Source organism: Equus asinus, chromosome 27 (assembly GCF_041296235.1).
Source record: "Equus asinus isolate D_3611 breed Donkey chromosome 27, EquAss-T2T_v2, whole genome shotgun sequence".
Classification (NCBI taxonomy): Eukaryota; Metazoa; Chordata; class Mammalia; order Perissodactyla; family Equidae; genus Equus; species Equus asinus.
This window is the reverse complement of record NC_091816.1, coordinates 777627-799851: the sequence shown is the minus strand read 5'-3', so window position 1 is coordinate 799851 and position 22225 is coordinate 777627. Positions and strand designations below refer to the sequence as shown.

General features: G+C 43.8%; 1 protein-coding gene and 1 non-coding gene across 12 annotated transcripts in view; both read left to right on the top strand.

The window, feature by feature from the left end:
- The window catches only part of PSD3 (pleckstrin and Sec7 domain containing 3), a 655493-nt gene that overhangs the window by 49711 nt on the left and 583557 nt on the right, over positions 1-22225 (top strand). For all 11 annotated transcript variants that reach the window (XR_011498768.1, XR_011498769.1, XM_070499774.1 and 8 more), the window contains one exon: positions 19953-20002. The gene's annotated coding sequence lies outside the window, so the exon portion shown is untranslated. The remainder of the gene's footprint in view (positions 1-19952; positions 20003-22225) is intronic.
- TRNAA-UGC (transfer RNA alanine (anticodon UGC)) lies at positions 1400-1471 on the top strand. The gene has a single exon. It is a non-coding gene; the product is annotated as a tRNA-Ala (tRNA).

Below are 22225 nucleotides of genomic sequence, written 5' to 3'. Positions count from 1 at the left end.
AAAACAAAATCAAAAACAAAAAAACTCTGATGGTTAAAATTCATAAAGATAAGGATGAGTTAATAAAGCCAAGAAAATATAGATAATGAAAATGGCATAGAAGAATTTTAAAAGATAATGAAGGTTAGGATACAGTTGAATGGGAAAGAAAAAAAGCGGAAAGAGGATTAAAATACAAATGAAGGAAAACAATTTGTACAGTCAAACAGTACACAAAGGGCAATAGCAGCTTCTTTTTGATGAATTCGCTGACTTTGGCAAATACTGTGATCTCTCTTGACAGCTTGTTACAGTGGATGATAATTTTATTTGACCTATTTAATGAAAATATAGTTGTTTTTCTTTTTTTTCCCAATAATATTTACAGAAAATCAAACAGGACAAACAAGCACACACACGCAAAAAGATGTTTTGAAAATAGACGTTCTAGAAAAGAATTTTAAATGATCAAATCTATCATGAGATTCTGGCTGGTCTATGCCAAAACTGCATGTAAAATTTTGTTTGTAAACTGTTTTCAAAGAGACACACATTCCTTAGATCAGATCAGTTTTTAGCTGGGATGAATATGTTGAAAACCTTCAAAAGTCAGAAAGATTCTACAAAGCACTAGAAGGTATGTTTACTTGGGCCACATATCAGTCAAATAAAACTGTGCTGTGTCTCAAGGAACAGAAAAAAAAATACAGTATGATTTTGATTGCTAAAAAGAGTTGTTTATTATTTGTTTGTAATGAAAAGTTTGTCCTTCTGATGTTGCAATGAAAATTGCATTGGGCCGGCCCTGCGGCTGAGTGGTTGGGTTCTCGTGCTCCACTTTGGCGACCTGGGGTTTCGCCGGTTTGATTCCTGGGTGTGAACATGGCACCGCTGGTCAGGCCACGCTGAGGCGGCGTCCCACATGCCAAAACTAGAAGGACCCACAACTAAAAATATACAACTATGTACTGGGGGGCTTTGGGGAGAAAAAGGAAAAATAAAATCTTTAAAAAAAAAGGAAATCACAAGGTTGTAAACTATCATAATCTTAATAAAAAGTTAAAAAATCATAAAAAAGAAAATTGCATTATTCTTCAAATAATGGAACTTTTCATGGGAATCATGGAGATAATTACTGAATTGGAGTCATTTTTGCATAAGCAATTGGCAATTTTTAAAAAATGACTTGCTTATCCAAAATAGTTTACATGATATTAATCAAAATAACTGGAAAATGTATAAGAAATGAGTTAGACAATTAAATAAATAAACCAGAAAACAACTACTACTCCATTATTGTAAATTCTCCATTGGATATGACAAATGCTTTACCAGTTGGTGATTATTGTGCATTACTCTTAAAATAGAAAACCCTGTGAATGATTTTTAACTTTTTGTGATTGAAAACCATGTGTCACCAGGGGATGTAGCTCAGTGGTAGAGCACATGCTTTGCATGTATGAGGCCCCGGGTTCAATCCCCGGCATCTCCACGGGAGTCTTGTTTCTACTTTTGTCTAATCTAATTCAGCCTCTGGCCTTGAATTATTTAAAAAAGTTAAAAAAAGAAAACCGTTTATCTGTGACTTTGTTCAATGAAGTAAAAGAAATGGTCAGTCATATGACAACATATGAAAGGTGAATACGAGGGCGACACATTCTTTCAAAATATTAATAATTATGTAGAGCACCTGCTGTACACAGCTCGTTCCCTAATCTCTTCAGGCAAAAGCCGGCCAGCCGGGCTGCAGCCGAGCGTGACTGCGGTGGACTGCGGCCGTGGACATGCTGCTTCTCACGTTTGTCTGTGCACTGCTGTCTAGGAGAGAGCGTGAGCCATGTTAAAGTTCCTACTAGTCACATTAACACAAGTAAAAAGAAACAGCTGACATTTATTTTAATGACATTTTATTTAACCCTATGGATCTTAATATGTAATCAATAAAAATATATTTCAACATTTAAAATTTTTTTGGTACTGTCTCTGAAATCTGGTGTGTATTTAGCTTCACAGCACACTCAGTTCTGAGCCACATTTCAAGTGTTCACCAACCACAGGTGTCTAGCAGTTACCACACTGGACAGTGCGGGTACAAGAATCGGTGTGTTTTAAACACATGTGACAACTTGGGTTTTTCTTTAAAGGTCTAAGTGCGATGAAACAGTTTGCCCACCGTAAAGTGTTGGAGCCTTGCAGTGGGGGTGCGAGCTGATCACAAGCAAAATTCACTGCAGGGCTGGACCATGCGAGGCTCGCTTCTGGGGCTGAACCTCTCCCAGGCGATGAAATACAAAAGTGCAGATCTATGGGCCCTCAGAGGAGCGGCCGGGCAAGAGCAGCAACATGGAGCCACCAGTGAGAGCTGGTGACCACGCAGCTGAGCCACAGGACCTCAGAGGACCCTGGCCAAGCTTGCGAGGCTATGAGGAGACTCCCGAGGCTCAATGGGAACAGGAGGGGATGCTGCGGGATATTGACTGTGAACCTTCTGGAATGCCAGCGAGGGTGTGCCAGGGCCCCCAATACTGTGTACAGATACGACAGCTCACTGAGCCTCAGGACAATCACAGTTAGTCGTCCTCATCCTGAATTACAGCTAACACCAGAAAAGCTGAGCCCGGTGAGCAGTTTGTCGGGCATCACACATTGAGGCCTGGAATCGGAACGTGCATGCCGGCCTGCCTGTCGTTCGTCAGAGCCCCCACCGCGCTGTGGGCAGCGCCCTCTCAGGAAGAAGGGTTATTCCAGAGAGTGCTGGAGGTCCAGGAATCAAAAACCCAAACCTTGCTCTCTCACCTCGGTTACCCTATTCCACTTCTGGCATTGCCTGAAAAGTCCAGGGTTTTCTAACTATTACCACTGTGTCTGCGATGAAGAATGGCCAGGAAGATGAGGCTGCCGCGCTGTCCGGGTGCACACAAATGCAGCAGGGCTGCGTCCAGGGCTTCCCGAAGAACCCTCTCCACTGCGGTTTCCAGAAACACCGTGGGTCCGGGAGCAGGGCCCGCCTGCGTCTGTCAGCATTCCTCCGTTCGGCTGAACTGGGACAACTCTTATTTCCTTCAGACTTCTTATTTCCTAGAGCCTTTCTGAAAACTTGCGTGGATGGAGTTTGCTCCGGCCTCTTACCTTTTCTCTCTTGTAGACTTTTTAGGAGGGAAGAGATGTGCTTCTAAAGGAAGAGAAGGTAACATCACATGAAATGAATCACAGTCGGAACGAACAGCCTCTAAGTAATTAAAAGCTGCCTGTTTCCTCCTCAGCCCTTCAGTTTCTGGTTTCTGCCTAAGGAGTTTAAGGTTTAGTCGTGAGTTAAGGGATAAAAGTGGCTTCAAAGGCAGCCTTCTGACCGTGGATCCGAGCTGCGTCTAGGGAGGGTGGGAGCAGCGCGGTGCCCTCCTGCTCAAGAGCTAAGGTCATTTGGAAACCGCGCGCGGCTGCCTGTGACCTTTGTAAAGGCGGGTGAGGCCCAGTCTCAGCGCCTCCTCTGTAAGATGAGGAGAGACTGCCCATTTTGCGGGATTTGTGGCAGCATTGAGTGAGATTAAGTGAGACAGCATGTGAAAGTGCCTAGAACGCTTCCTAGCTCGTGGTAAATGAATGTCGCATGAAGGAACAAATGAACATTTTAGGCTTTTTTCCTTATCCTTTAAAATCATTTAAAGAATAATTATACCAATTTATCATTTAAATATTATACCAATTTATCATTAAAAATACTTAATCCATTTCCCACATAGCTTTAATTCTTATAATATAGAGTTTATTTTCCTCAGTAGGCTTCACATGGTTACACATCTTTTTCAACTCACAAATTTCACCTAATCAAACAACTTCTACCCCTATTTTCTTTATGCATCAATTTCAAAGTAAAGTCAGAAATCTCTATAGCATGGCCGTTAGGCTATTGCTGGCACATCGTGTGTGTTGTCCAGAGATGGGGTCACAGGCCCTAAGAGCTCATGCGGTTTGCACAGCCAAGAATTGCCTTGGGTCTGGACACCTAACATGACCGTGCCTCCACTGAGGTGCCCAGTTCCCAGGGCACTGAGGAGAAGGCTGGGCTCACAGCTCGGGGATGGCCCTTAGTTGTCCCTGATACTCTTAATGAAAGGAGAACATTTAATACCTGCTCACTTTCCCAGTGATGGTGATGATGAGTAATGGACCTCATGAGTGGCACTTAGGCTCCAGGTCCCCTGGTGGGTGTCTGATGTGCCTCACCTCACGCCAGCCTCACACCACCCTATGAGGGTGGTCTGGTACTTTCCCCAACTTTCTTCTGAGGAAATGGCGGGGAGAAAGGTTAAATAACTTACCCAAGGCCACTCGACCAGTAAGCAGCCAAGCCGGGAGCAGATCTAGTCCTCTGGCCGAGAGCAGTAACCATTGTATGCCAGACCAGTGAGAGCTGCAGGCTGAAACCACAGTGAGTGCCACATGGGCCACTCCAAAATGGCAAGTGTGTCTGTTACAGAAAATTACGTATTTTGGGCCCATCTCGCCATCTGTAGAGAGCTGACTCTCAAGGAGATTTTTTCCCAGGAGGTGATTTTCACACTTGAATGTTATTGTTTGGGGTAATGCGAATTAACTCTGAGTACTCCTTAATCAATACAAAGGCCGTGGGATTGGAGAACCTGGGTTCAAATCTTAGCTCTGCCTCTTAGCAGCCACATCAACCTGGGCATAATGAGCAAAACAGTGGATCTCAATATTTAGTTTGTTGCATAGCATATAGTCAGTGCTTTATAACCATTAGCTAGTATTCTTTTTATTATCACCACATTTTTGTTGAGCGCCTATTATGGGTAGGCATTGTTAGTGTTCCTCAGAGCTGGCTCTAACATTTTGATATAGGAGAGATTCAGGAGTGGCCTTCTGGCTGGGGGCAAGGTGAGGCACAGGGCTTGTCTCCAAGCTGCCTTACAGAACTTTCTGCTTGAGAAACGTCAGTTTTACACACTAACGACTAGAGAGGGTAGCCTGGCAGGAACCATGGATGGCCCAACGCTGCTCCTAATCCACACATTGTGACCACGAACGTGGGTTCCATAGAGAAGGCTTATGCATAGCGATGTACCTGCCATTGTGCTAGAAAAGAATAGGGGATGACTCCACCTTTAAGAGCCTGACCATCTTGTTGGAAAAGTAGAGACGTAAATAAATCACGTGGTAGGAGACTTTCTGAAGGAGAGCCCTTGCCAGGCACCATGGCAACTTGGAAGCGGGAGCTGACGGTGCTTTGTGGAGTCGGGTTCAGCTTCACAGATATCATATCCGAGCTGGGTCTTGTAGGACATGTAACAACATGCCAAGGAGAGAAACACGGGAGCCAGCTAAGCAAAGAAAACAGCATGAACAAAGGCCTGATAGCATTTAAAGGCCTGGGATGTTCAGGACATGGCATCGTGGGCAATGGCCTAGGAGCCAGTGTGGCTGCAATATAGTGTACAGGTTGGGGGGCAGAACTCCAAGAAATTAGCCCACAATGACGGGTTGGACCAGATAGTCTGCTGGGGTAAAGCATTTGGACCTCATCATTAAGGTAATGGCTAGCCCCTGATAATTTTTTTAAACACTTCTTTTTTTCTTAAGGTATGGGGTTTTTTAGAAGATTGGCTCCAAGCTAACATCTGTTGCCAAGCTTCTTCTTTTTTTTTCTCCCCAAAACCCTAGTACATAAATGTTTATCTTAGTTGTAAGTCCTTCTAGTTCTTCTATGTGGGACGCCACCACACCTTGGCTTGATGCACAGTGTGAAGGTCCGTGCCCAGGATCCAAACCAGCGAACCCCAGGCTGCTGAAGCAGAGAGCACGAACTTGACCACTCGGCCACAGGGCCGGCCTCCCCTGATAATTTTTAAACAAGGAAATACTAAGATCAAATCCTTGTTTTAAGGATAAAAAAACATCAGAGTATAGTGCCAACTGAGAAAACATCTCCAATTCTATTAGTCAGTATGCTAGATTGTGCTGCAATAATGAACAAACCCAAAACTTTAAAGACTTAAAACACGTTTATTGCTCTCTCCCACAAGACGTGTCCCACATGGCTCAGCAAGGGTTTTGCAACACATAAGACCTCAACATTCCATCTTGTGGCTGCACCATCCGGATGGAACATAGGGCCTCCTCGCAAGCAGGGGAAGGGAGAATTAGTCACACAGCCTTGCCTAACTGCAGAAAAGCTGGAATTGTTGACGAGCAAATAGAATGTTTGGTGAGCCCTAACCGTATCTGCCATGCTAGCAGGAAAAGAAATTTAAAACCATCCAGGCAGCGCAACATGAGAGCCACTGGAGGGCGGGGCGTGGTTAGGCGCAGCTCTGAGAATTTGTATTGGTCAGCCAGGGCCAAACGGCCATGGAAAAATTGGGCCCCCTGTATCCTGTCCACATGCTTCTTCTCTTTATCCCATCCCTGCTCACAGATGATTGACAACTCACCTCTGCTGAGATGGTTGTGGATAACCAAGCAGTAAGCCCATAAAGATGCCAGGTCTACATGCGGCTGGGTGGACGGGCTGTGCCAAGACCTGAGGCCGTGGCGAGTTGTCAACCCCAACAACTTTTCAGGAGTGTGAGTTCCAGGGCAACCTCACTCCCTTTCCACCTCTCTGTCCTGTCTGTGAGGGGACATAAGCTAGGTGACCTCTGGATGAGAGAGGGGAAGAAAGGGACAAAGAGAGGAGAAAGAGAAAGAACAAAATACTCGAGAGCGGAAAACCGTAACTACATGGTGGTGGTGGTGTTTAGAGGCAGTGAGATTACGGATTGCCTTGTCTCTCTCTTTCATCTCCTTTCTTTTCTGTATTTTCACATTTTAAAACCAAGTATTATTAGTTTTCTTCATTTAAAGGCAACTTGTTTTATTTAAAACACAATATAGAAGTTTTACTGTTTATTCCAACACCGGCTCTGTGAGTTGACACAGAGTTTTGATTTAATTTTTTATACTCAGCAAGTAAAGAATAGAAAAGATAAGCAAAGAATTCTCTTAACTTCTCTGTGAAACTAGTAGACTCGATCAAGGATCTGAGGACAGAGTTTGGGCCACTGCCTGGGAGGAGAGTCTTCAGGGAACGGTTGTTGCCCGGCCTTGGGTGTCGGCGTGCAAACCGGCTCACTGCCGTGAGGTTGGACGTGGGAGCTCTAGCAACAGAATCAGGGGCTGCTCTCCCGGGCACACATTTCTTCAGGGCTGGATCAACATCCGAGTCCTCCATCTGTCTAGAGGAACTTCTCTCCCTCTGCCCATGATTGAATAACGAAAATAATAATTACTATTTTTTTTTGGTGAGGAAGAGTGACCCTGAGCTAACATCTGTGCCAATCTTCCTCTATTTTATGTGGGACACCTCCACAGTGTGGCTTGACGAGTGGTGCTAGGTCAGTGCCCGGGATCCGGGCCTGTGAACCCCGGGCCGCCAAAGCAGAGCACGTGAACTTAACCGCTATGCCACTGGGCTGCCCCCTGAAAAATATTTTGATTTTTCAGAATCTTATATTGATACGAATACTTTTGAAAACCTCTTTGTAAAGACAAAAGGATGTTAATTAGGTAATAATTAGCACCGTGACAGGAGCTAGCAGCATGGGAGTGAAATTTATTTGAACAGACATAAAGATGAACACTGAAAGGACAACAAGTTTGGGGCTGGTAATTTAATTGATGTAAATTATTTCCCGCTGTGAATCCAGCCAGAACGATAACTTGTGGTTCTGTCACTGTGAACATTCTTTCCCTCTGCATCACTGGAGACACTAGGCAGTTGTTCTGATTTTCCAGCTGTTTCTAATCAAATTAAATGAAAACTTGAAAACACACTCTGAGGTGAACCCAAGTCATCTCCAGACAGTTCTTGCCTCAAGCAACACCGGAGAGCGGAATCTTCCTGTCACCTGTTTATGGCCCGTTTATTTCATTCCTGACGGAGAGGAAAGCCCAGCAGGAGCTGTTAGTTAAGCAGATCTGCTCTGTTCTGTTCGCTCTCAGGCCCCATCCACGCTGTTCCTCTGGAGGGATTGTGTGATGTGTTTGAAACCGGCCAACCAAATGTGACAACTAAGGCCTCAGAGGACGTCAGAGGTCCTAATTCCAGCCGGAGCCGAGAGGTGGTTCAGGCACCAGGGTTAGGAAACATGCCTGTAAGGAAAACTGCACAACATTCTCACTTTTGACAAGAGACACAAACATCTCAAATAAAAAACTAGCAAAACGTATTCTACAATGTAGTAAAGGAATCAAACGCTGGCGTTCCGTGTGAACCGGGATAGCGTGTAAGTGCAACGGGAAAAGCGCTGGCGAACTGGCGTGCAATTCCCGCTCCGCTCTGCTGCGCGCCTCTGCGCACGTGACTTCCTCTCTCTCAGCATCAGTTTTCCGTCTGCGCAGTGGAGAGCACTTCTTTCGTTGGTGGGTGAGTGCCTGGCACATAATAATTGCGGGAACAGAAGGAAGGGAAACGCTCACAGCCAGGGGAGGGCAGACCAGGTTCAAGCTCAGCTGCGCTGGACTCAGAGCCTGAGCTCTGACCCTCTAAGCCCTAAGGGAACCAGAAAGCAAGACAGAAGGAAATATAGGGCTCCTTTTCTGAACCAGAGTAGGAGAGAGCTTTTTAGTAATGTAAACAAATGAAGAAACCATGAGGGAAAATGTTTACGTTTAACCACATGAACTTTTTAAAACTTTTCATATAAAAAACTTTTTAAAAATTTGAGGTAAATTGAGCAAAAATTCACAACATATATTGGTTAATATTCTAAGAATACGAAAAAGTCAAGCGTTTAAAAAGATGAATACTCAATTTTTAAAAAAGACAAAATACATTCACTGAAAATTCACAAAACAAGAAATACAGATGGCCAGTAAACATGTAGGAAAATATTCTAAGACGGAAAAATTACCCGGAAGAGTTTGTGAGTTGGGAGAATGTCCATGTCCCCAGAGCCCTTCTCTGGCCCCTTTTGTCCTCAGGCTCCTGGCCCGTCGGGAGCTGGAACCAAGGCCTCTGGGAACCCGGCCGCCGCTGGCCTCCAGCAGCCTCTCTGCGCTCCTCGCACTGCAGGACACACCAGACTCGAGGCTGTGAAAGGCTCCACTTTCCTGTGTGGGCTGCTTGTGAGCCGCTCTGCCGAGGCCTGAACTCGAATCATCGTCGTGTGAGGCTTGCGATCTGTGAGCGTAACCAACGGCAAAATGTCCCACTTCCCTGGGCTTCACTGTTGTGTGTTCATTGTGAAGGCATTTTCATAAAGTAATAAAAAGCTTATTTAGGCAAAGTGATCAAGAAAGAGAAAATGGCATGGTGGTGGGAGTCAAGTCAAAGTGTGGAGGTCTTAGAAAGTTTTGGTTCGTCGTCAGAAGAACAAGGTCTTGGGTATAAGACATCCATCTGCAGCAGCTGTAACGACTTTCACAAACAGAAGATTCCAGAAGGCTTTTGACTGATCCCTTTTGCATGCTAAGGAGTCTGCTGCATTACTCTTCCCTGAATGCATGTTCCCTTAGGGCTTGGTGCCTTTGCCTTTTCTGATTTTTCCCTCTTTGCTTCCCTTTTCCACCAGAAGGCCAAGCCGCAGCAGCATGTCCTCTGAGCAGCCGGCTCTGCAGATGGGCGGTGGGGCACATCATCTTTGTGTTCTCACACGTGGTACATGCAAAGTGTAACTTGGAGGTTAGCAGCATGGACTTGCGAGCCAGACTGCCTGGGTTCAGTCTCAGCTCTGCCTCTTATCAACTGTGTGATCCCGAACCGGTTACTTAACCTCTCTGTGTCTCAGTTTCCTCATCTGAAAAATGGGATAAAAACAGCTCCCCTCATAGGAATGTTGTAAGCCTTAAATGCGTTAACAGACGTGAAGTGCTTAGGACAGTGTCTGACATGGTAAGCACTGTTTTATCATTCTCCTACCAAACTTCCCACACCTCACTGTAGTTAACTGTTTCTATGCAGAGCAGGATTTCAAAACAAACAAACCGAAAAGGACTACCGTAAGTCAGCTGTGCAGATGCAGTGTAGTTTCTTTAATTTGTTGGTAGGTGTTCTGGACTTCCTCGTGAGCTGACAATGGCCACCTCTACCTCTCTTGCTCTGGGAGGCAACCAGATTCACTCCAGCCTTGTAGACTGAGTTTGACCCACTAATTTAAACAGCCCATTGATAATACTGTCTTTGGGAGAATTGTTTAGACCCTTATTTGCAGTTCTCCAAACCCCATCCAACTCCTCTGGGTTGGCCTCCAAGTTTATAGAGGGGGGGAGACGTTCCGCCTCTGATGGAGGGTGTGAAGGGACTTACTTCCCTCCACGCAGTGCTCTCTGGTCCTCTCCTATCCCAGCAGAGAGGGGCTGTCCTGGCATCCACTCTCGGGCATTCAGCTATTCCTCAGCTCAGGAAGACCTGGCAGCCTCTTCCTGCTGCCTTAGCCCCACAAGGTGTGGATCCCTCTAGGTCTCTCTTACATCTTACATCCTGTCCCCTGTTCCGGGTGGCCTGCCTCCAGCTCTCCTGCTGTGAGCTGGCTCTCAGTTTAGCATCCCCACTGCGAGAGATGTGTGGGAAGCTTAGGAGTGCGAACCAGACCCTTGCTCTGGCTGAACATGCAGCTCTGCCCTTTGATTTATTCTGGGACATCCAGACACCTCAACTCTCCTGCCCCTAATATTTCCACATTCTATCAAACATACAAATACATCTTGGGAGTAGAAAGGGTGCTTTTCTCCTTTTCTTCCTGATTGGCTGTGTCCGCGCCCTTACATGAAACTCTGGTCTGGACTGCCAGGCTGGAGTTTGATAAAGCTTTCTTCCTTTCATGTCGTATCTCAAGAGTACCTGCCTTTCAAGTCTATTTTCTAGTTGAAAAATCCTATTTTGAATGTCAGCATCTAAATGCGAATGTTCTCTTTTCCTTTTGGCATTCATGCAATTTAAATCCCCTCGAGGCAGGTGAAGACAGTTTGAACCAGGTCGGCTCCGCGCACACACTCTCTCACTGTTGGAGTTCGTCTCCCACTTGGCTCTGGAGCTCTGCAGGGTCTGACTTTGTCCTACTCACTGAGCTGGGCTCTACTTGGGTTTGAATCCTGGCCCTGCCGCTGACCCTGTGAGCTTAGACGAGTTACCTAGCCTGCCTGTCTGGTTTTCATCTGTTAAATGCAGATAAGAATACTACCTTGTGGGATTGTTTTGAGGGTTAAATGACTTAACACACGCCAAGTTTTCAGAACCGTGCCCGGCATCTACTGTAACAAGTGCTCAAAAAATGGGAGCCTTCGCTGCTGTTTGCTCAGCACTTCTCCAAAGTCGTTTGCTCAATAAGTGTTAGTTGAAGGATCACACAGTGAGATAGTAATTTATCTTGGGCTTTATTGATCAGGAGTTCTGATTGCCAGCGCAGAAAGAGGAGTTTAATTGCACTGTTCCCTTAAAAAGAGGCCATTGTAAGGCAAGTGAAATAGTGCATCTTTTGCAATTGTATGTCTAGTGCTTACTCATGGCAAAACTAAGATTAGCCTCTCTCTCACCTGATGCCATACATTTAAGATGTTTAACACTAGTTCCCAGAGCTACTTTTTAAAATGTTGGGCTAAGAGAAAGTGCAGATGCAATAATAATGATAGCACGGGGAGGTGAAAAGGGCATGGCTCCAAGAATCAAATGATGGGCATCCCACTGGCAGCTCTGGTTCCTATGAGCCCAGTGACCCTCGGGAGGCCATATCACCTTTCCAGTCCTCCTCTCGTGGCTGCACTAGATGTCTAAGCTCCTTTCTTGACTTCTCTGAAGAGAGAGCGTGCAGCATTATGAACCAGATCTGCGCAGGGATTGCTTTCTGCTGCTGTGCATCTTATTCTTCTTCCGGGCTCTCCCTTTCTTCCCTGTCATCTGTGGCACTCCTTCCTGGAGTGTCATATTTTTTACAAAATTACATTGATTGCAATTGTTTCTGAGCTTTATATTTAGCAAAATTGTACTTGAAAACAGACTGCCACACTGTTAACTGCCCCCAAACTTGTCGCTTCCTCTGACTCTGCCACTCAAGCCATCTGGAAATAGAGGGATCAGACAGTGCTTTGTCCTGAGTGGTCCCTGCTGGAACGGCACTGGCTGTCTTCCTAGTGGAGAGCCATGCTCGCTTGGTCTTCTCATGGGATCATGCTTTCCCTTACTAAGTGGTCTACAATCACTTGCAATGAGCAAGGGAGCGTTAATTGATCTGAGACGAAGGGCTGCATAGGATGGGAGAGTTCCCCTTCATGTGTGTGAGTATAAAGACAAATTCTGAATCCACTTTTAGGAAGATGAACAAAATTAGCTCCAAAGGACTCTGATCAAAACATATGTTATGGGGCCGGCCCAGTGGCATAGTGGTTAAGTTCATGCGCTCTGCTTTGGCAGCCCAGGATTCACAGGTTCGGATCCCAGGTGCAGACCTATGCACCACTTGTCAAGCCGTGCTGTGGCAGGCGTCCCACCTATAAAGTAGAAGAAGATGGGCACGGATGTTAGCTCAGGGGCAATCTTCCTCAACAAAACACAACATATGTTATTAGGAGAAAAAAATTCAATCATCAATCTGTGAATCCTAATGTTTCATGAAAAAAAAGTAGAATCAAAGAGCGTGACAGCTGGAAAAGCCCTGGAGATCATCTAGGGGCCCCTCATTTTAAGGATGAGGCAGTGAGGTGCCACGGCAGGAAGGCTTGCCACCCAAGCCACGTGGGGAACTGCTGGTGGAGCCAGGAGGAGAGCCAGGCCCACGCCCTCACCCCCACCGGAGTTGGATGGAGGTGCCAGGTCAGTCTCCTGAAACCATTGCTGCGCAACACGTTGCATGGAGCCGTCCTGGAGACCTAGTGACTATCTTCAAATCGACTGAAAGAAATTGGAGGATGTATTTTCCTATTGTTTAGAGTTTGTAAAAATGTACTTAAAGTTAAAATATGGACTGTCAAAAATGTCTGTATAGTTTCCCCATGGTTTTAAGTCTTTTCAGTGTATTGTGGTCTGTTTTAGTGTATTGTAGTTGAAGTACATTCAGATTTCCCTTATTATAAAAGTGTTTTTTAAACAAAGTGGAGATTGCAGGAAGGGATGTTTTAATAGAAATATTTGGGAGGAAATTCCACATTTCCAAAGCATGCCTTCAACATAGAAAAAAGCAATGCTTGATCTTTCTTTGGGGCTTGATGTTTCTGCTTTAGCTCTTAGTCATAGCACGATGTATGGAAAACTCATGGACTTGACTTTGGCAAATGGAATGAAATGGAATAGTTATCTAGAGGAGCAAGACATCTGGGCAAGAACCCAAGCACCTGGCTTCCTAAGATGCACAGGCTCATCCGGAACGGCCGCTCCTTCCTGTGTGCACAGTGAGGCTGACTTTCATCCTCAGACTTAGATGAACTGCCTCTGTTTTCCTATAACTAAACCTAAAGTCTGTCTTAAGCCCCTATTCTTCCTGAAGATGGAAAATCTAGTCAGTTCCAACTAAACATATCACCACAAGGATTTTTCAGCCGTGTTAGGATTTTCCCTGCCCCTTCCTCGTACTCCGAAGGGTGATGTGAGTTCCAGAGGCTCGTCTGGCATCATAGCCAGGGCAGAGGCAGCATGTGGGGAAGGCGCAAGACTGCCAGCTGTTCTCCGTACTAGAGCGGCACCCAGTGCGGAGAGTAATCCTGCCTGGGCTTGCATGTGGACCTTTCTGCACGCCGCGTCTGCTGGAGCAACATCGCACCTGTCTCCCTGTGGGTTATAGGATGCACACCCTTATCTTGATCAAGAGACACCCCTCCATATGTCCCCAAATCAGACCACTGGCTTTTCCCTAAGTACCTATTCTCACGTCTCTGTCTTTTTTCACTTATTGTAAAGGTCTTCCCCACAGCAATAATCTTGCCTCAAAACATTATTCAATCTTGAAAAGAATTGCAAGTTCTGGCCCCAACAGGTGCTTATGCTGCATGACCACAGTGCATGCAAGTGGGGTCGCAGCCGCCCTCTCTGGTCCAGGCTCATTTAACCATCGAGAACCTGTGGGCACTTGTGACTCGGGCCCTGAACTACTAGCTTTTACATTCAGTTTTTAAAATTGAACTCACTGCAAGGCAAGGTGGAAAAAATTTAACTAGGGTTATAATTACTACAGAGAAAAGAAAAGTAAGAACAAGATGGAGACTCAAGAGGCCTGTCCCCCAGTCCCAGGGCTGCCACTTAACAGGCTGTGCGCTTCGAGTGAGTCCCTCAGCTTCTCTGTGCCTCTGTCGTCACCAGCACAGTGATGGAGTGGGGTTAGGGTAGTGAAGTCTCCTCCCAGACTGGTCAGGGAGACAGCTCTCGGAGGGCCTCCCCCTCCTCTGCAGCTTCCTCAAGCAGGCTCCTCTCTGTGTGGGTGGACCTGACGGAGCTGCGTTCCTCTGCGCTCAAGGCGAGTAGTTCCCTCACCCTGCACGTCCTGCCGGTGGGAGTGTGTGCTCAAGGGGGGGTGGGGAGAAGAAAGGAAAGGAAAGAGAAAGCAGTTTATCTACAAAAGGAAATTAAGAAGAAAAGATTTGCAAACAACTGGAAATCATCAGGGTTCATTCTGTGAAACATCTTGACTTCTCTGTTCAGCTTGTCAGCATGAAGGAAGTGAACTTAGCACTGGCTGAGACAACCTCCTTAAACAGCAACAGCAATCACACTTCTGTTTGTGCACCAGCTACCCTGGACGAGCCCTGGATAATGAATCAACTCGGCTGTGGCTTGACCGACCGGCAGCCCCTGGAGCAATGCCTGCTCTCTCTGAGGTGGACCCTTTCTGCCTTAACCTCTGGTTTGAGGTCACTAAAGCCTTTCTGCTTACAGTAGAAACATCGCTGCTAATTCTCCTCTGGGTCACGTCACCATGAGAATTTGTTTCCTGTTGCGTTAAGAAATGATTTAACTCTTCACATTTAGTCCCGGATAATCTAATCAGGGAAGGTACAGTGCACATCGCACGGCTTTAAATTGAGTATCTTCTTGCAGTGGTTCAGAGGTACCACAGAAAATTCCACTATTTCCAATTAATGACCCATGACCATACTTGCGTATTCTCAATCCTCTGATCTAAAACCTAAAGATTTGAAATGACCTAATTGAAAATGCTAAACCCATGAATTTCCAAGCATGAATATGCCTTTGCAAACTGGAAAGCTCTTGAGAGCCCTTTGTTTCCGATATGCAAGAGGGTTTTGCTGTGCGAGGCCTGCTTAGTTCCAGGCAGTCTTTCAATTAGCAAATTGTAGGCTTACATTGAGCTGTTACAGGTCAGATGTTCTTAAATTCTTTAATAAAACTGACTGGAAGCACAGAGAATTTAGGAGTCATTAATGGAGCTCTCAGAACTCTCAGATCTGCTGTGGACAGATTTACAGACATTAGTTTCACCACCTTTACTTACCAATTCCTTTTTTAATACATTAGAATTTATTTGAAAATGTGAAATTGTATGCCTGTAGCCAGACTCCATGCCTACATGACTCCAATTTCTGCCTCCGCCTTCACATGCCTTTTCCCTATGGCTCTCTGACTATGTATTTCCCCTCTTCTCATAAGGATGCCAATCATTGGATTTAAGGCCAATCCTAAATCCAGGATGATTTTATTTTGAGATCCTTAGTCACATCTGCAAATATAACTCTGAGGTTCTGGTTGGACATGAATACCGGGTAGACACTATTCAAGCCCCTGTGGATGTCCACTTCGTGCCAGGGTGCCTCACTGACTTTTGCTGGGGTGCAGGGTTCCTCATTGCCAGCCGGGTGGCAAGTGATTCAGTTCTAAAATCCCATATTATCTTTGTCACCCTGATACCAAACCTCTTAATCTCAAGTTCTTGTGCCCAATGCACAGTAAGCCCATCACTGAGACATGGCACCTGGAGATGGAGAAAGGGTGATTTGAATTGGCCAAAACGAGAAGGTGGGAGGATAGGTTCTCTCAAATCCACCCTAATAAGAGAGGAAATCAGGGGATTTTATAGAGCTAAGGGGCTGGGCAGGAGGAGTTTTGGAGAAACAAAAGGGTAATCCAAGTTTATTCCGCTCCAGATGAGCCCCTGGGCAACCTGACTTCTGGGCATCCACAGCAGCTGGGGCCTGGTTATCTGGTGATTGTAACTTCCCTGAAGGCATTCTTTTTCTTCTGTAAAACAAGCTCATAAATCCTTGTGACCCTTGAGTCTCCCCTCAGGTTAAACAAGAAAACAGTAAATTCACAAGATTCACTTCTTTGCATTTGCGTCTGTGTTGGGAACAAGGTCAAAAAGTCTTACTAAATATTTACAGTAACCCTCAGGTACCCAGCTTCAACCCCACTCCCAACACCAACTTCATAGGTTGGGTTCTCCAGGAAGCAGAGCCTGAGACAGAGTTTAGCCTCTAGAATGTTTATCAGGGGATGCCCTCAGTCCCCGTGGAAGGGAGGGGGAAGTGACGCTGCAACAGCCTCGGAGTTGTCCTGGTTAGGCCAAAATGGTTGGTTGTCTATACATTCACCTCTGTCAGTCACTGGATATGGGCTGTCCTGGGACAGGCTGGGCCTTGAATGAGGTGGCTCTTTGCAGTTGAGGTAATCCAGGGAGGAGCTGACAGCTGAAGTGAGCAAGAAGTGCTTCCTTCAGGGAGATTTGGGTGGTACATCACCGTGTCCACCACAATGCCCCAGAGGTGAGGGTAATCGGTGAAGGCAGAATTATAGCCCAATGAGCAGCCTAGGCATTCCAAATTCTGAATCTCATGACATGGGGCCTCTTCTGGTCTCCGCCAGCTCCTGCGTACCGCCCACCAACCCGCAGTCAGGGGCAGTTCCGTCGCTGAGCCTGGTGGGACAAGCAGCAGGAAAACCTCAGCAGAGTTAGCTACACTCTACAAGTTGGGAATGAATATCGTTATTTTAGAGAATAATAAACTGATATTCAGGAAAAGTTAATTGACTTGCCCAAAGTCATCCGGCTATAGAAATGAATACGAACTTTGTTAATTTTTCCTCTTTGCTTGTTTTAAAAAATTATGAAATATTCAAAGATACATAAAATGATGGAGAATAATTTAACTAACACCCAAGTGCTTACCATGCAACTTTCAAAAATCTTAACATTTTGTTGTACTTGCTTCAGATTCTTCACTTAGAAAAGTAAAACCTTAACAAGCAGGTAAAGAAACCCCCTTTTACATTATTACTCTGACCCTATTTCTCTCCCTTCTTTCATAAAAAGAGGAAATACCATGAGTTTGGTATCCATCATTTCTGTGACTGTTCTCGTACTGTCTATTTGTGTATCAATGAATAATATATAATGTTATGTTGCATGTTTGAAGCCTTATGTAAATAGGTCATACCAAATGTACCATTCTGCAACTTGCTTTGTTGCTTTGCACAAAGTTATGTTTTTGAGATTTACTATGAAATTTAGCCACATTTACATCTGTTTTAACTATTTTATGATACTCTATTCCATGAATATACCGTATTTATAAATGTATTCTTCTATTGATAGACGTTGAAGTTGTTTCCGCTTTTCCCTCCTAGGATAATGCTCAGTGAAATTCTCATGTCTCTTGGTGCACATGGGAAGGGACCCGCAGGTGTCATTTAAAAATGGAGTGGTTTGCTTCTGAGATGTGTGCAGCAGGGCCAGGGCCCCGCGAGCCGACACCTGGAGCCCGGCCTGTCAGGAGGCCCCTCTCCTGGGAGCCAGGCTGCACTGTGTGACCCGGAGAGCGAGGGCCTCCTTCACGCCATTCCCTGGGCTCTTGGCTTGACGCACCCTGGTTGACCCTGAGGAGCAAACACTGTCCGTTGTCACCAAATTGCACCCCCCCGCATATTTGAACCAATTCATGTTCTCGTTGGCAACGTGTGAGAGTCCCACTTACATCATGTTCTCGTTAAACTTGACGTCAGAACTTTCAGTCTTTGCCGATCTGATGGATGTGATCCACTTTGTTAAATTTACATTTCACTTATTTCTAGTTTTTGAGCACTGAATCCTAAGTTTATTAACCATTCAGAGTGCCCTTTTTGTGAACTGCCTTTCATATTCTCTGCCTATGTTTCTATCATATTGCTTATATTTTCCTTATTGGTTTATATGTGTTCTTACGTTCTGGATCCTAATCCTTCTGTGTTATATAGGTTGTAGATATTTCCTGCCATCTGTGTTTTATCTTTTATAATACCTTAGGGTATACAAAAGTTTTTAGATTAATTTTAATATACTCAAAATTGTCTACTGTTATCTTTGTTGATTACATTTTTCTCTCTTCTCTGACCTGACGTCATAAAAGATATTTTCATAAATTTTATTCTAAAGTTTGAAAATTTTGCTTTTTACGTTTAAGTCTTTAATATACTTGAAATGTAGTTTTGTGTATGTTATAACGTTTTCCACGTGAATAACCGATTTCCATAAAGGTAATCAGCAAAAAAAATTTGAAGAGTATACATAATTTTTGACTCAGGAATTACTTACCAAAGAAAGGAAAAGAGTTGTATGCAGAGATTTACTAGGATGATAATCACATCATTGCTTTTTATATCAAAGAATTTAGACAATCCAAATATTTAACAGTGGGAAAATAGGTAAAATAAATTTGATTACAGTTATATAAAGCAACATAACCATAAAAAAGTAACACATTTGAAGAAAATTTTTAATGACATGGAAATAAGTTAATGATAAAGTCTTAAGTAGAAAAGTCTGGTTAAAGCAGTTTAATACTATTTTGGAAAAAATATAAATAGACACAAAATAAGCTGAAAAGTTATCTATTAAACTATTAATGGTTGTTATCTCTGGGTCATGAAATTATGGATGGATGATTTTATTTTCTTCTGTTTTCACATCTATATTTTATACATTTAATATATTTTACTTTTTAATAACAAAAATTGAAAGTTATTTTAGAATAATCATCCCAAAGGTTGAGGTTGACAGAGCATTCATATGGGTTAAAGAGGAATAAGTCGTCTTTGTTACCTGGTACTATGGTTAGAAGGATCGAAAGCCCAGAATCTCAATGACAGGACTGAAGTCAAGCTTCCTTCCCCACGGTCCTTTATAGCAACATGGCCGCATGTCCTGACTTGGGGTTCAGAAAACGTGATTACCATAAGCCTAGGCGGTGGATGTAGAGGCCTGCTCAAATCACAGGGACTCTCAAGGCCAAATCGTAAGCACTTTTAACCCAGATTTACTCTTCACAAGTAGGAATCAAACTTGTGGCTTAACAAAAGGAATTTAGTGAGTAAATGTAGGCATTCTGGCAGTCATGACAGATGTGATCTCCTGAGAAGAGGCAGGAAGCCTCTTGTCACATGGGGATGTCATACATGCTTTGAGGACACTTGCTGCTGAAATTGTGGAATATGCAGGAAGGCCAAAATTTCCTCCCAGACCAAATGAACCAAGTTTTCTCAAAAACCAAATAAAACCTGACTTTTGGTTAGATCTTTCTGAGAGATCTTGCTGGTGATTTTTCATCACCAGCAAGATACACGCAGGATGCTATGTGCAAAAAGCATAATCCCAAAAAATTAGACGAAGATGGAATTTTAATTTTTTGTATTTTGAAAAGCTTAAAAGTCATTAAAAAGTACCAAGATTAATTTAATAGATACATTATACCTGGTGGTGTGCTGGTCAATGTTAACAACTGACTCTCCAGGGGAAAAAAACTCTGGTGATTTGTAGCATTTGCTGATCTCTGTGGTGTAAGTACTTCCACCAGGGCCGATTTCAAGCAATCACAGTGACATCAGTGAACGTGGAGCTGGGAAGAGATGTGCACAACCCGCTCTCCTGGTGTGGTCCAGCTTCAGCACACCACTGATTGTCCCAGATAGCCACAGCAACAAATATTAACAATTTGCATGACGTTATTTCACAAAAGAAATAAAACCTTATGAATAATGTTGAAGTCCTCCTTATTTCTCTCCACAGATCCATCTCCTTACCTTCCTTCCCCAGAGACGACCCCTGTCAAGAATCTGGTATGTATTCTTCCAGACGGTTTTTAGACTTTTGCTACATATATATGTAGTCAAAACAATACAGTTATGCTTTGCATATTTTGAATTTTACCTCATGCTATCATATTGTACATAATCTTCAGCTTTCTTTTCTCTTCAATATTATGTTTTGGAAATTTATTCATATTGACGTATATAGATCTAGTTCACCCATTTTAATGGCTAATAGTGCTCAATTATATGAAAGTATCACAACTTATTTATCCATCCTCTTATTAATGGGCTTTCAGGTTATTTCCAATTTTGCTAAAACAGGTGATGTTGTGGCCACCCCGTAGGCGTGTCAGTGTGTGCAGCTGCTACACCTGGAAGGAGATTGACAGGCCGTAGGGGATGCTCATCTTCTACTTTAGAATTATTGACAAATTGCTTTCCAAGCAGTTCTACCAATTTAGACTTTTGGCAGAAGTATATGAGAGTTTCTCATTTTCCATATTCTTGCCAATTCTTAGTATCATCAGACTTTAAAATTTTTTTTAATTTTTTTTTTTTGAGGAAGATTAGCCCTGGGCTAACATCTGTCACCAATCTTCCTCTTTTTTGCTGAGGAAGACTGGCCCTGAGCTAACATCCGTGCCCATCTTCCTCTACTCTATGTGTGGGATGCCTGCCACAGCATAGCTTGCCAAGTGGGGCCATGTCCTCACCCGGGATCGGAACTGGTGAACCCTGGGCCACCGAAGCAGAACATGCAAACCTAACCACTGCACCACTGGGCCAGCCCCTCATCAGACTTTTTAAATGTTGCCAACCTTAGGGTATGAAATGAGATCTTGTTTTAACTTGCACTTCCCAGATTACTAGTTAAGTTGAACATTGTATTTATTAGGGTAAAGGCTAAGCTGCTGTGTAACAAATAAGCCCCCAGAGACAGTAGTTTAAATTGCATAACAATCTTATGTTGGGCAGTCCAGGCTGGTAAGGCAGCTCTTCCCCACACAGATATTCAGGGACCCTTCCATTTGTTACACTGCCATCCCCTAGGTCATCGTTCTTGTCTTCATGGTTGCGGATGGGTTGTTGCCACATACCAACTTTTGGAAAAAGATTAGAGAATTTCTGGGGAAGCAATTTTCTTGTAGGCAAATAAGGCAAAAATTGCACACATCCCTTCCACTCACATTCCTTTGGCATAACTTAGTGTTACAGACGCGTAGGCACATCCTTAGGAGGCTGGGAAATATATTCCCTGGCTGGACAACCATGCTTCCGGGAGGAAGAGGGGAGCTATAATTCCTCCTTAAGCAGTGTCTGTTGGCCTTCCAGGCTTCCTCTTCTATGACTCAGCTGGTAATCTGTTTTGTCCATTTTTATTCTGTCTGCTTTTTCTTTTTGATTATAGAGATTGTCTTTATATATTCTAGTTTGCCTATTTAATTTATACAATAAATTTGATCATTTAAAATGTACCAGTGTAGATACACAAGTAAAGATATTTTAAAATATTCTAGTGTACATTTAAAAGAATTTGTTATTTAAAGTCATATCATATTCTCTTGATAAATTAAGATTCCTTTTATAAAATGAATAATTACTACTCATCCCAATTTTCTCTTTTCTGGAAATGTGGAATCTCACCCACTCAGTTTTTTAAAAATGAGATAGACCTATATACTCTATTGGCTTCTTAAAAATCATAATGTTATGGAAAGTTCTTTAGGCCAATGTAAGTTACTCAAAGTTAAAACTTAGAAAAATGTGGTTTCTTAGATTCAGTTGAACTTGCTGAACCTATAAGAGAATCTGACATGTATGACATTGTGGTTAGTTTTCTGAGTTTCACTCTGAGTTTCAATTTTCTCAGCTGTAAAGATGATATTATTTGCTCTGCCTATATGAGATTGTTATAAGGATCAAGCAAGATAACGGAAAGAAAATGCTCAACAGAATGCGAAGTTTATATGATTGTTAGGAATTAGAATTACAAGTAGGATTTTAGTAGCGTGCGTTAGATTTCATTTGAGGTCTCCCACGTCTTACTTCCAGTTCCACTGATGTGCTCTATACACTATCCACACAGATAGTCTGTACTCCACATCAAGGTGTGAGTTTTGACAGCCACTCCCCATCTCTGGGGTGTGTGTAGGTGTGGTTGGAGTAACAGCCATATGCTCAACCACATCCCTGTGAGATCAGACACTCCTGAGCATTGTTTTCATTCAGAGCTGCTCCCTCTCTAATGGC